The following is a 13669-nucleotide window of genomic DNA, read 5'->3' as shown; positions in this document are numbered from 1 at the left end:
ATCTAGAAAATTACGGAAATTCTTTATAAAAGAATTTCGTCTCCCTTGCTGAAGAAATTGAAAATAAAGTTTTTCAAATAAACCTGAATTTTTAATTTAAGATATTTATTTTAAATGCATACATTTAGTAGTGAAATCGTATTCAACTATCTATATATTAATACTCCCACATAGAGAACTTTTCAATGCAAAACATAAATAAATAAGTAAAAATAAATAAATAAATAAATAAAAAGCTAAAATATGTAAAATAACAGTAGAAGGGGAACACCTGACACCCGGTAGCTGAAAAATCGCCTTTTTTTCCAGGGTCTCCTGAGATCAAGGACTCAATTTTCCAGTGTCTCACGATACGCTATGACCCACGCTCCGTCCACCCACGATCTTTTACGACCTCCATTTTAGGGGTGTACTCGTTCCCTTTTATGAGCACTTTTTAGGGGGTGTATTCGTTCTCTTTTATGAGCACTTTTTAGGGGTGAACTCGTTCCCTTTTATGGCCACTTTCCCCCCCCCCTACTTTAACATAGTAGATAACACATAAGATTACAAACACATAGCAGAGCAGAGAATACATAGCAGAGACTACGTAACATAGCAAGGTTGAACTCGTTCCCTTCTATGAGCATATTTTCCAACCCCTATTTTAACATAGCAGAAATGACATAAGACTACGAACACATAGAAGAGCAGATAACACATAGCAGAGACTACGTAACATAGCAAGGGTGTATTCGTTCCCTTTTATGAGCACATTTTCCAACCCCTATTTTAACATAGCAGAAATGACATAAGATTACGAACACATAGAAAAGCAGATAACACATGGAGACTACGAACACATAGCAGAGCGGATCACCCATATTTGAACATATGGGGGGGGGTACTCGTTTCCTTTTGTGAACACTTTTTTCAACCCCTATTTTAACATAGCAGATAACACATAAAACTATGTAACATAGCAGGGGTGTACTCGTTCTCTTTTATGAGCATATTTTTCAACCCCTATTTTAACATAACAGAAATGACATAAGAATACGTAACATAGCAGAGCTAATAAAAGACTATGGCTTATTTTTCAACCCTTATAAGACTATGTTACATAGCAGGAGTGTACTCATTGCAACCCTTATTTTAACATAACAGAAATAGCAGACAATGAGCAAAAATTACAATCGAACACCCACGGTCTACAGATAGTCATTTTAAAGGGTGTAGTCATTCATTCTCATTGATGATCATTTTTCCACCCCTAATTGAAATTACATAGCAGAGCAGATAATACTAAGATTTGTTTCCTTTTATAAACACTTTTAGGGGTGTATTCGTTCTATTTTATGATTACTTTTTTCAACCTCTATTTGAACATTTTAACATAGCAGAAATTTATGAACACATTCTCCACCCCTATTTTTACGTAGCACTGATTTCGTTCTCAACCCCTAATTTAACATAGCAGAAATGACACAAGCATGTCTCCAAACAACTGACCATCGTGAACAAAGGTCAAACTCAAAAACGAAACAACATATCGAGGTGCTGTTTCCACATTTAGTAATTGGTCATCAACTAGTACATGTTAAAAAAGTACTGACCATCGAGGTCAAAGGTCAAAATACTTAAAACCAAATAACTCGAAAACGGAGCCACATATTGAGGTGGTGTTTCCACATTTAGTAATTGGTCATCAACTACTACAAGTTTAAAGAAGTACTGACCATCGAGGTCAAAGGTCAAAATACTTAAAACCCAATAACTCGAAAACGGAGCTAAATATTGAAGCGGTGTTTCAAAATCTAGTAATTGGTCATCAACTAGTACATGTTAAAAAAGTACTGACCATCAAGGTCAAAGGTCAAAATACTTAAAACCTAATAACTCGAAAACGGAGCCAAAATTTGAGGTGCTGTTGCCACATTTAGTAATTGGTCATCAACCACTGCAAGTACCAAAATTAGTGGTCATCAAGGTCAAAGGTCAAAATACTTAAAACCTAATAACTGGAAAACGGAGCAAAAATTTAAAATGCTGTTGCCACATTTAGTAATTGGTCATCAACTAGTAAATGTTAAAAAAGTACTGATCATCGAGGTCAAAGGTCAAAATACTTAAAACCTAATAACTCGAAAACGGATCGACATATTGAGGTGCTGTTTCCAAATCTAGTAATTAGTAATCAACTACTGCACGTAATAAGAAGTTACAAAATAATGACATTCGAGGTCAAAGGTCAAAATACTTAAAACCTAATAACTCGAAAACGGAGCCAAAAATTGAGGTGCTGTTTCCACATTTAGTAATAGTTCATCAACCACTGCTAGTTCCAAAATAATGACCATCGAGATCAAAGGTCAAAATACTTAAAACCTAATAACTCGAAAACGGAACCAAATATCGAAGTGGTGTTTCCACATTTAGTAATTGGTCATCAACTACTACAAGTTCCAAAATAATGACCATCGAGGTCAAAGGTCAATATACTTAAAACCTAATAAGTCGAAAACGGAGCCAAAAATTGAGGTGCTGTTGCCACATTTAGTAATTGGTCATCAACAACTGCAAGTTCCAAAATAATGACCATCGAGGTCAAAGGTCAATCTCGTAAACGGAGCAAAAAATTGAGGTGCTGTTTCAACATTTAGTAATAGTTCATCAACCACTGCAAGTTCCAAAATAATGACCATCGAGGTCAAAGGTCAAAATACTTAAAACCTAATAACTCGAAAACGGAACCAAATATCGAAGTGATGTTTCCACATTTAGTAATTGGTCATCAACTACTACAAGTTCCAAAATAATGACCATCGAGGTCAAAGGTCAAAATACTTAAAACCTAATAACTCGAAAAGGAAGCCAAAAATTGAGGTGCTGTTGCCACATTTAGTAATAGTTCATCAACCACTGCAAGTTCCAAAATAATGACCATCGAGGTCAAAGGTCAATCTCGTAAACGAAATCACATATTGAGATGACATTCTTTTACATTTAGTAAATTTGTGTGATCTATTCAATTTTGTACCAAGCAAAAAAAAGTAGAGAAGGAATAAATTTGAGTGGCTTATTTACTTCTGTATTAATGAGAAAGAAACCAAAGAAACACAATTTTAACTAACGCTGAATTTCTGTACCTTTTTGAGCTATTCAAATAAACGCAAAAATTAATTTGGATGGACTAACAAGAAAGAAAGCAAAGATATACCATATTAACTAGCTGAGAATTTTATATCATCTTGTATTATTTAAACAAAACGAAGGGCTAAATTAGAGAAAGCGAACATGGACCATTTTACTCAAATTTGGATTGAGTATTTAGTTTTGTATGAACCAGAAAAAAGTCAAGAAGGTCCATTTTAACTAGTTCAATATTTCTGTACAATTTTGTACTACCCAAATTTTATTTTTGTACCAATCAGAAGAAAATCAAAGAAGGGTCATTTTAACTAGCTCAGACTTTTATACCTTTTTGTGATATTCAAATAATAGAGGGAACAAATTTCAGTGGTCTATTTTATTTTTGTACCAATCAGAAGAAAAGCAAAGATATGCCATTTTAACTATTTAAACAAACGAAAAGATAAATTTGAGTGGTCTATTCAATTTTGTACCAATGAGAAATGCCATTTTTATCTAACTCAGAATTTCTAGAGCATGTTGTATTATTTAAACAAACGAAGGGATAAATTTTACTAACCAGAAAAAAGCGAAAACGGACTCAGAATTTATGTATAACCTTTGTACTGCTCAAATAAACGAGTGAATAAATTTCCAAAAGTACTTACCATCGAGGTCAAAGGTCAAATATTTGAACCCGAATAACTCGTAAACGGAGCCAGCAAGAGATTTCTGTGACCTATTCATTTTTTTGTAGCAAGCAGAAAAAGTGAAGAAGGAATAACGTCATTTTAACAGGCTCACAATTTCTGTACCTTTTTGGGTTATTGAAACAAATGATGGAGTATTTATTTTTTATACTAACGAGAAAGAAAGGAAAGATATGCCATTTAAATAGCTAAGAATTTTATATCATCACGTAAGGGATAAATTTGATTGACCTATTCAATTTTCTACCAACTACAACTGTCATTTTAACTAGCTCAAAATTTATGTACCTTTCTTGCTAACTTAAAAAAGGCGAAGAAGGTCGATTTTAACTTCTGAGAATTTTATGTCGTCTTGTACTATTTAAATAAACGAAGGAATATATTTGAGTGGTCTATTCAATTTTGTAATAACGAGAAATACCATTTTAACTAGCTGAGTATTTTATACCATTTTGTACTACAAAGGAATAAATTTGTACTAACCAGAAAGGATCATTATAACTGGCTCAGAAGTTCCAATACCATTTTGTACTATTTAAACAAACGAAGGGCTAACTTTTGAGTGAGCTTTTTAATTTTGTACCAAGAAAAAAAGCGAAGAAGGGCCATATTTTATATCATTTTGTACGAATCAGAAAAAAAAGTGAAGAATGAATAAAATTTGAGTGAACTATTTCCTTATGTACCAACTGGAAAAAGTGAAGGGCCATTATAGCTTTTGTATTATTCAAATAAACGAAGAAATAAACTTTATTTACCAGCAGAGGCGAAGAAGGTCTATTTTAACTAACTCAGCATTTTATACCTTTTTTGTGCTATTCAAATAATCAAGGGAATAAATTTGAGTAGTCTCTTTTATTTTTGTACCCATTAGAAGAAAAGGAAAGAAGTACCATTTTAACTAGCGCAGCATTTTATACCTTTTTATGCCATTTAAAGAAATGAATAAATAAATACGAGTGTCCTATTTCCTTTTGTACCAACGTGAAAACAAAAAAGCGAAAAAGGATCATTTTTACTGGATTAGAATTTTATACCTTTTTGTAATATCTAATCAAACGAAGGGTTAAATTTCGTTTTGCACCAAACATAAAAAAGCTACACAAGTAAACGAAGGAATCAATTTGTACTAATCCAGAAAAAGCGAAGAAAGACCATTTGAGTTGCCTATTGAATTTTGTACCAACGAGAAATCTCATTTCCAGGTCATGTTTTACTATTTAAACAAAGGAGTAAATTTGTACTAACCAGACTCAAAATTTTATATCATTTTGTAATACTCAAATTTGGATGGATTATTTAGGTTTGTACCAAGCAGAAAAAAGGAATAAATTTGTACTGATCAGAAAATCGAAGACATTTTTAAAAAGTAATAAATTTATTGGGGTGTCTTATTTCCCTTTATACCAACGAGAACCATTTTTAACTGGCTTAGAATTTTATACCTTTTTGTAAAATTTGTACAAAACCGAAAAAAGCAAGGAAATACCATTTTAACTAGCTCAGCATGTCATAACTTTTTGTGCTACACATTTGAGTGGTCTACCCAATTTCTTGATCATGTTGTACTTTTTAAACAAACAAAGGAATAAATTTGTACTAACCAGACTCAAAATTTTATATCATTTTGTGAAGGAATAAATTTGTGTGACCTATTCACTTTTGTAGTAAGCAGAAAAATGAAAGAACTAACATTTTGTACTAACTCAAACAAACGAAAGAATAAATTTGAGTGGCTTAAGCAAACAAGGTCAATGGTAACTAGTCTTTTTGTGCTATTAAAATAAACGAAAGGTTAAATTGATTGACCTATTGAAGAATGAATAAATTTTGTTTGCGGAAGTCTATTTTTATGTACATTTTGTACTACTCAAATTCTACTTTCTTTAACAACCAGAGAAAAACAAAGAAAGACCATATTCTGCTACTCAAACAAACGAAGGAATTTCTATACCTTTTTGTGCTATTCAAATAAACGAAGGAATAAACTTGTGTGACCTATTCACTTTTATAGCAAGCAGAAAAAGCCCCTTTTAGTTTCATACCAATCACGAAGGTCCATTATAACAAGCTCGGTACTTTTATACCATTTTGTATTACTCTAATAAATTTGGGTGGTCTATTTCATTTTTGTAACAATCAGAAGAAAAGCTCAGAATTTTATATCTTTGTGGTGTTACATTTTGTATATTTTTGTGTCATCCAGAGAACAATTTAAATTGACTCTCACGTCACTAAGTAAGGCTCATAAAATATTTGAACGTGAGATTTAACAAACCAGAGTTGCGTCATAATTGTGTAGAACAGACTTCATAGCAATTAGCGTTTTAAAGAAAACTGATGAATGACGACGAATCATAACAGCATACTTGGCCAGTTTGGATCATAGCGGAAGGAATCATATCAAAGTAAAAATCAGCTCAGCAAGGAAACGAAAAGTTTTGAAAGTTCCATGCAGATATTTAAGCAACGTTACCAATGTGTTACCTAACATTTATATTGCTAGTATACTGCCTATTACTCGACGATTTAATTATTTTTTTAAACTTTCTTTCCTCGTCTAAGGCAAATTATATGAAACTTCAAATATATATATTTTTGCATTTATGTGTTTTATTAAAATGGAATATAAGTTTATGGAATATATTTGGAAAATAATAGAACATACATCATGATGTTATATTAACGAATTGTTTCTTTGTATTGCTTGAAACATATTATTAAACACGGAAAATGCATAGAATGCTTTTATTGTAGGTATATAAAATTATTTATTTGTTTTGTTTTTGCTGAAGAGCAGAAAAATGACTAGCATGGAGATTGTTTATGTTTCACCTAGAGAAAAAGAAATTCAGTGTGAAAACGAAAAACCTATACTGTTAATTCACCCGTCTGACCCTGATTTGGCAGATGAATTACGTGATAAAGTGAGAATCATATATCCAACACAAGAAATAGAAGAAGTGTATTATTTTAGACGCTATAATAGATATAATGATGAAATACTCCCGGAAAGTGATGATGACAGTATATCAAATATTACTTGTTTGAAATGGAAGTTAATGAGTGCGATTGTAATAGTGAAAGTATTAGTGATACATGTGTTATACAATTATTTAATGAGTACACACCAAATGCAGTATTATTATGCGAAGCATGTTCTGACCATAATGAAAATGAAAAAGATCACAACTATTTGCTGCAATATGATTACGAATTATTACAAAGGTGTGGACGATCTTAATTAAACGTGAAATGAGAGAGAAAATCTATAAACTTTATTTAAAGAAGCATTTTCAAGGTTGTAATATTAAGAACACTTATACTTTGGAGAAAAAATTTAATCTGGTATATGAATACATTACAGAGTGTGATTATTATATCAAAGAAATACTAGAAATGTTTTTAGAGAAAGATAAACAATTATTTAATTCTGTAAATGAACACTGAGGCATTGTAGCATATGCTTTTGATTGTGTATGAATAGAAGAACATATTAGGGCTAAAATTACAAAGGGCTACAGAGAATTGAACTGTTAACTATATTATTTTATAAATGGATCAGTTTGTAATATTGTAATATTAAGAATTTAATAGATTACAAACATTGGACTACCACATGTAAATAATAGTTAGAGCTAAAATACTGAATTACCGGCAACTGAATTGTCAGTGGGATTCAATTTAAATTCTTCTCTGGATGACACAAAATAAACAAAATGTAACACCACAAAGGTATAAAATTCTGAGCTTTTCTTCTGATTGTTACAAAAATGAAATAGACCACTAAATTTATTAGTGTAATACAAAATGGTATAAAAATACCGAGCTTGTTATAATGGACCTTCGTGGTTGGTATAAACTAAAAGGGGCTTTTTCTGCTTGCTATAAAAGTGAATAGGTCACACAAATTTATTCCTTCGTTTATTTGAATAGCAGAAAAAAGGTATAGAAATTCCTTCGTTTGTTTGAGTAATATGGTCTTTCTTTGTTTTTCTCTGGTTGGTACAGAAAGTAGAATTTGAGTAGTACAAAATGTACATAAAAATAGACCTCCGCAAACAAAATTTATTCATTCTTTAATAGGTCACTCAAATTTAACCTTTCGTTTATTTTAATAGCACAAAAAGGCTAGTTACCATTGACCTTGTTTGCTTAAGCCACTCAAATTTATTCTTTCGTTTGTTTGAGTTAGTACAAAATGTTAGTTCTTTCATTTTTCTGCTTGCTACAAAAGTGAATAGGTCACACAAATTTATTCCTTCACAAAATGATATAAAATTTTGAGTCTGGTTAGTACAAATTTATTCCTTTGTTTGTTTAAAAAGTACAACATGATCAAGAAATTGGGTAGACCACTCAAATGTGTAACACAAAAAGTTATAACATGCTGAGCTAGTTAAAATGGTATTTCCTTGCTTTTTCGGTTTTGTACAAATTTTACAAAAAGGTATAAAATTCTAAGCCAGTTAAAAATGGTTCTCGTTGGTATAAAAGGAAATAGGACACCCCAATAAATTTATTATTTTTTAAATGTCTTCGATTTTCTGATCAGTACAAATTTATTTCTTTTTTCTGCTTGGTACAAAACTAAATAATCCATCCAAATTTGAGTACTACAAAATGATATAAAATTTTGAGTCTGGTTAGTACAAATTTATTCCTTTGTTTAAATAGTAAAACATGACCTGGAAATGAGATTTCTCGTTGGTACAAAATTCAATAGGCAACACAAATGGTCTTTCTTCGCTTTTTCTGGTTAGTACAAATTGATTCCTTTGTTTACTTGTGTAGCTTTTTTATGTTTGGTACAAAACGAAATTTAACCCTTCGTTTGATTAAATATTACAAAAAGGTATAAAATTCTAATCCAGTTAAAAATGATCCTTTTTCGCTTTTTTGTTTTCACGTTGGTACAAAAGGAAATAGGACACCCGTATTTATTTACTCATTTCTTTAAATGGCATAAAAAGGTATAAAATGCTGCGCTAGTTAAAATGGTATTTCTTTCCTTTTCTTCTAATGGGTACAAAAATAAAAGAGACTACTCAAATATTTTCCCTTGATTATTTGAATAGCACAAAAAAGGTATAAAATGCTGAGTTAGTTAAAATAGACCTTCTTCGCCCTTGCTGGTAAATAAAGTTTATTTCTTCGTTTATTTGAATAATACAAAAGCTATAATGGCCCTTCACTTTTTCCAGTTGGTACATAAGGAAATAGTTCACTCAAATTTTATTCATTCTTCACTTTTTTTCTGATTCGTACAAAATGATATAAAATATGGCCCTTTTTCGCTTTTTTCTTGGTACAAAATTAAAAAGCTTACTCGAAAGTTATCCCTTCGTTTGTTTAAATAGTACAAAATGGTATTGGAACTTCTGAGCCAGTTATAATGATCCTTTCTGGTTAGTACAAATTTATTCCTTTGTAGTACAAAATGGTATAAAATACTCAGCTAGTTAAAATGGTATTTCTCGTTATTACAAAATTGAATAGACCACTCAAATATATTCCTTCGTTTATTTAAATAGTACAAGACGACATAAAATTCTCAGAAGTTAAAATCGACCTTCTTCGCCTTTTTTAAGTTAGCACAAAAAGGTACATAAATTTTGAGCTAGTTAAAATGACAGTTGTAGTTGGTAGAAAATTGAATAGGTCAATCAAATTTATCCCTTACGTGATAATATAAAATTCTTAGCTATTTAAATGGCATATCTTTCCTTTCTTTCTCGTTATTACAAAAAATAAATACTCCATCATTTGTTTCAATAACCCAAAAACGTACAGAAATTGTGAGCCTGTTAAAATGACGTTATTCCTTCTTCACTTTTTCTGCTTGCTACAAAAAATGAATAGGTCACAGAAATCTCTTGCTGGCTCCGTTTACGAGTTATTCGGGTTCAAATATTTGACCTTTGACCTCGATGGTAAGTACTTTTGGAAATTTATTCACTCGTTTATTTGAGCAGTACAAAGGTTATACATAAATTCTGAGTCCGTTTTCGCTTTTTTCTGGTTAGTAAAATTTATCCCTTCGTTTGTTTAAATAATACAACATGCTCTAGAAATTCTGAGTTAGATAAAAATGGCATTTCTCATTGGTACAAAATTGAATAGACCACTCAAATTTATCTTTTCGTTTGTTTAAATAGTTAAAATGGCATATCTTTGCTTTTCTTCTGATTGGTACAGAAATAAAATAGACCACTGAAATTTGTTCCCTTTATTATTTGAATATCACAAAAAGGTATAAAATGCTGAGCTTGTTAAAATGACCCTTCTTTGATTTTCTTCTGATTGGTACAAAAATAAAATTTGGGTAGTACAAAATTGTACAGAAATATTGAACTAGTTAAAATGGACCTTCTTGACTTTTTTCTGGTTCATACAAAACTAAATACTCAATCCAAATTTGAGTAAAATGGTCCATGTTCGCTTTCTCTAATTTAGTCCTTCGTTTTGTTTAAATAATACAAGATGATATAAAATTCTCAGCTAGTTGATATGGTATATCTTTGCTTTCTTTCTTGTTAGTCTATCCAAATTAATTTTTGCGTTTATTTGAATAGCTCACAAAGGTACAGAAATTCTGCACTAGTTAAAATTGTGAACTATTACTAAATGTGGCAACAGCACCTCAATTTTTGGCTCCGTTTTCGACTTATTAGGTTTTAAGTATTTTGACCTTTGACCTCGATGGTCATTATTTTGGAACTTGTAGTAGTTGATGACCAATTACTAAATGTGGAAACACCACTTCGATATTTGGTTCCGTTTTCCAGTTATTAGGTTTTAGTATTTTGACTTTTGACCACGATGGTCATTATTTTGGAACTTGCAGTGGTTGATGAACTATTACTAAATGTGGAAACAGCACCTCAATTTTTGGCTCCGTTTACGAGATTGACCTTTGACCTCGATGGTCATTATTTTGGAATTTGCAGTAGTTGATGACCAATTACTAAATGTGGAAACACCACTTCGATATTTGGTTCCGTTTTCGAGTTATTAGTTTTTAAGTATTTTGACCTTTGACCTCGATGGCCATTATTTTGGAACTAGCAGTGGTTGATGAACTATTACTAAATGTGGAAACAGCACCTCAAATTTTGGCTGCGTATCGAGTTATTAGGTTTTAAGTATATTGACCTTTGACCTTGATGACCACTAATTTTAGAACTTGCAGTGGTTGATGACCAATTACTAAATGTGGAAACAGCACCTCAATATGTCGATCCGTTTTCGAGTTATTAGGTTTTAAGTATTTTGACCTTTGACCTCGATGGTCAGTACTTTTTTAACATTTACTAGTTGATGACCAATTACTAAATGTGAAAACATCACCCAAATTTTTGCTCCGTTTTCGAGTTATTAGGTTTTAAGTATTTTGACCTTTGACCTTGGTGGTCATTTTTGAAACTTGCAGTAGTTGATGACCAATTACTAAATGTGGCAACAGCACCTCAAATTTTGGCTCCGTTTTCGAGTTATTAGGTTTTAAGTATTTTGACCTTTGACCTTGATGGTCATTATTTTTGGAACTTGTAGTACTTGATGACCAATTACTAGATTGTGAAACACCACTTCAATATTTAGCTCCGTTTTCGAGTTATTGGGTTTTAAGTATTTTGACCTTTGACCTCGATGGTCAGTACTTCTTTAAACTTGTAGTAGTTGATGACCAATTACTAAATGTGGAAACACCACCTCAATATGTGGCTCCGTTTTTGAGTTATTAGGTTTTAAGTATTTTGACCTTTGACCTCGATGGTCAGTACTTTTATAACATGTACTAGTTGATGACCAATTACTAAATGTGGAAACAGCACCTCGATATGTTGTTTCGTTTTTGAGTTTGGCCTTTGTTCACGATGGTCAGTAGTTTGGGGACATGCTTGTGTCATTTCTGGTATGTTAAATTAGGGGTTGAGAACGAAATCAGTGCTACGTTAAAATAGGGGTGGAGAATGTGTTCATAAATTTCTGCTATGTTAAAATGTTCAAATAGGGGTGAAAAAAGTAATCATAAAAGAGAACGAATACACCCCTAAAAGTGTTTATAAAAGGAAGCGAATCTTATGTATTATCTGCTCTGCTATGTAATTTCAATTAGGGGTGGAAAAAATGACCATCAAAGAGAATGAATGAATACACCCTCTAAAAATGACTATCTGTAGACCGTGGGTGTTCGATTGTAATCTTTGCTCATTGTCTGCTATTTATGTTATGTTAAAATAAGGGTTGGAATGAGTACACCCCTGCTATGTTACATAGTCTTATAAGGGTTGAAAAATAAGCCATAGTCTTTTATTAGCTCTGCTATGTTACGTATTCTTATGTCATTTCTGTTATGTTATAATAGGGGTTGAAACATATGCTCATAAAAAAGAACAAGTACACCCCTGCTATGTTACATAGTCTTATGTGTTATCTGCTATGTTAAAATAGGGGTTGAAAAAGTGTTCATAAAAGGGAATGAGTACACCCCCCATATGTTCAAATATGGGTGATCCGCTCTGCTATGTGTTCGTAGTCTCCATGTGTTATCTGGTCTTCTATGTGTTCGTAGTCTTATGTCATTTCTGCTATGTTAAAATAGGGGTTGGAAAATGTGCTCATAAAAGGGAACGAATACACCCTTGCTATGTTACGTAGTCTCTGCTATGTGTTATCTGCTCTTCTATGTGTTCGTAGTCTTGTGTCATTTCTGCTATGTTAAAATAGGGGTTGGAAAATATGCTCATAGAAGGGAACGAGTTCACCCTTGCTATGTTACGTAGTCTCTGCTATGTATTCTCTGCTCTGCTATGTGTTTGTAATCTTCTGTGTTATCTACTATGTTCGAATAGGGGTGGAAAAAGTGGCCATAAAAGAGAACGAGTACACCCCTAAAAAGTGCTCATAAAAGGGAATGAATACACCCCTAAAATGGAGGTCGTAAAAGACCATGGACGGTGCACGATGCGTGGGTCATAGCGTATCGTGAGACAGTGGAAAATTGAGTCCTTGATCTCAGGAGACCCTGGAAAAAAAGGCGATTTTTCAGCTACCGGGTGCCCCCTTTCTACTATAACCATTTATGGTAAATCATAAAAAGAATAATCAAATATTAAAAATATACTTAAAAAATCATTGTAAAAAAACAGAATCGTTACAACTGATAATGACTTACACTGCAAAGTGTTGTGTTGAAAACAGTTGGATATGCTGTAATATGAGCACTTCACACGTAGGACTACGTGCAAGAACTCCTAAAAAGTGTGTATATGTAATAAAATTTACTAGGAAAGCAGGAACTATCCAACAATGTAGAACATTCAGCCAAAACATTACACAATATAATGCAGATATAGCGATAGTAGTTCGACACAACACATTACATTACAGTGAAAGTTACTATGTCATTAGTAAGGGGAATTAATCTACACCAACTTCTGTTTTCCTATGTGGGCTGGGGAAGAGCTCTCGAGATTGTATAGAAAACAACACTTCCAACGCACAGCTCTTGAAATTATACAGAAAACAACACTTTCAAGCATAGAACTGGTAAACACACTTTTCACCTTTTTACAGATATTGTGCCGGATGTACTTTAAATTACGCTTTACCCTTCTAACACTTACTACATTCCAATATATCTTTTTGATTGAATTCAACTGTACAAGCACAAATTTATGAAAAAACGACAGTTTTATTTAACTTAAAAGACGTTTCCAGCCGAATCGCTGACTCATACTGGATGAGAAATTTGAAATAATGTGCTCAGAGCCGACATCTATCCTACTGCAAGCTTACGGGGCCTCTTAGCGATGCATCAAGCAAAAAAACTTCTTGGACCATTT

General features: G+C 32.3%; 1 protein-coding gene across 2 annotated transcripts in view; it reads left to right on the top strand.

Annotated features, from left to right (window-relative positions):
* Positions 1-13669, top strand: part of LOC145663688 (carboxypeptidase B-like) — a 102408-nt gene that overhangs the window by 73043 nt on the left and 15696 nt on the right. The window lies entirely within an intron of this gene.

This window comes from Thermobia domestica, chromosome 11 (genome assembly GCF_964235325.1).
Source record: "Thermobia domestica chromosome 11, izTheDome1.hap1.1, whole genome shotgun sequence".
In the NCBI taxonomy this organism is placed as follows: domain Eukaryota; kingdom Metazoa; phylum Arthropoda; class Insecta; order Zygentoma; family Lepismatidae; genus Thermobia; species Thermobia domestica.
The sequence above is the reverse complement of the archived record's forward strand: the minus strand, read 5'-3'. Positions and strand labels throughout refer to the sequence as shown.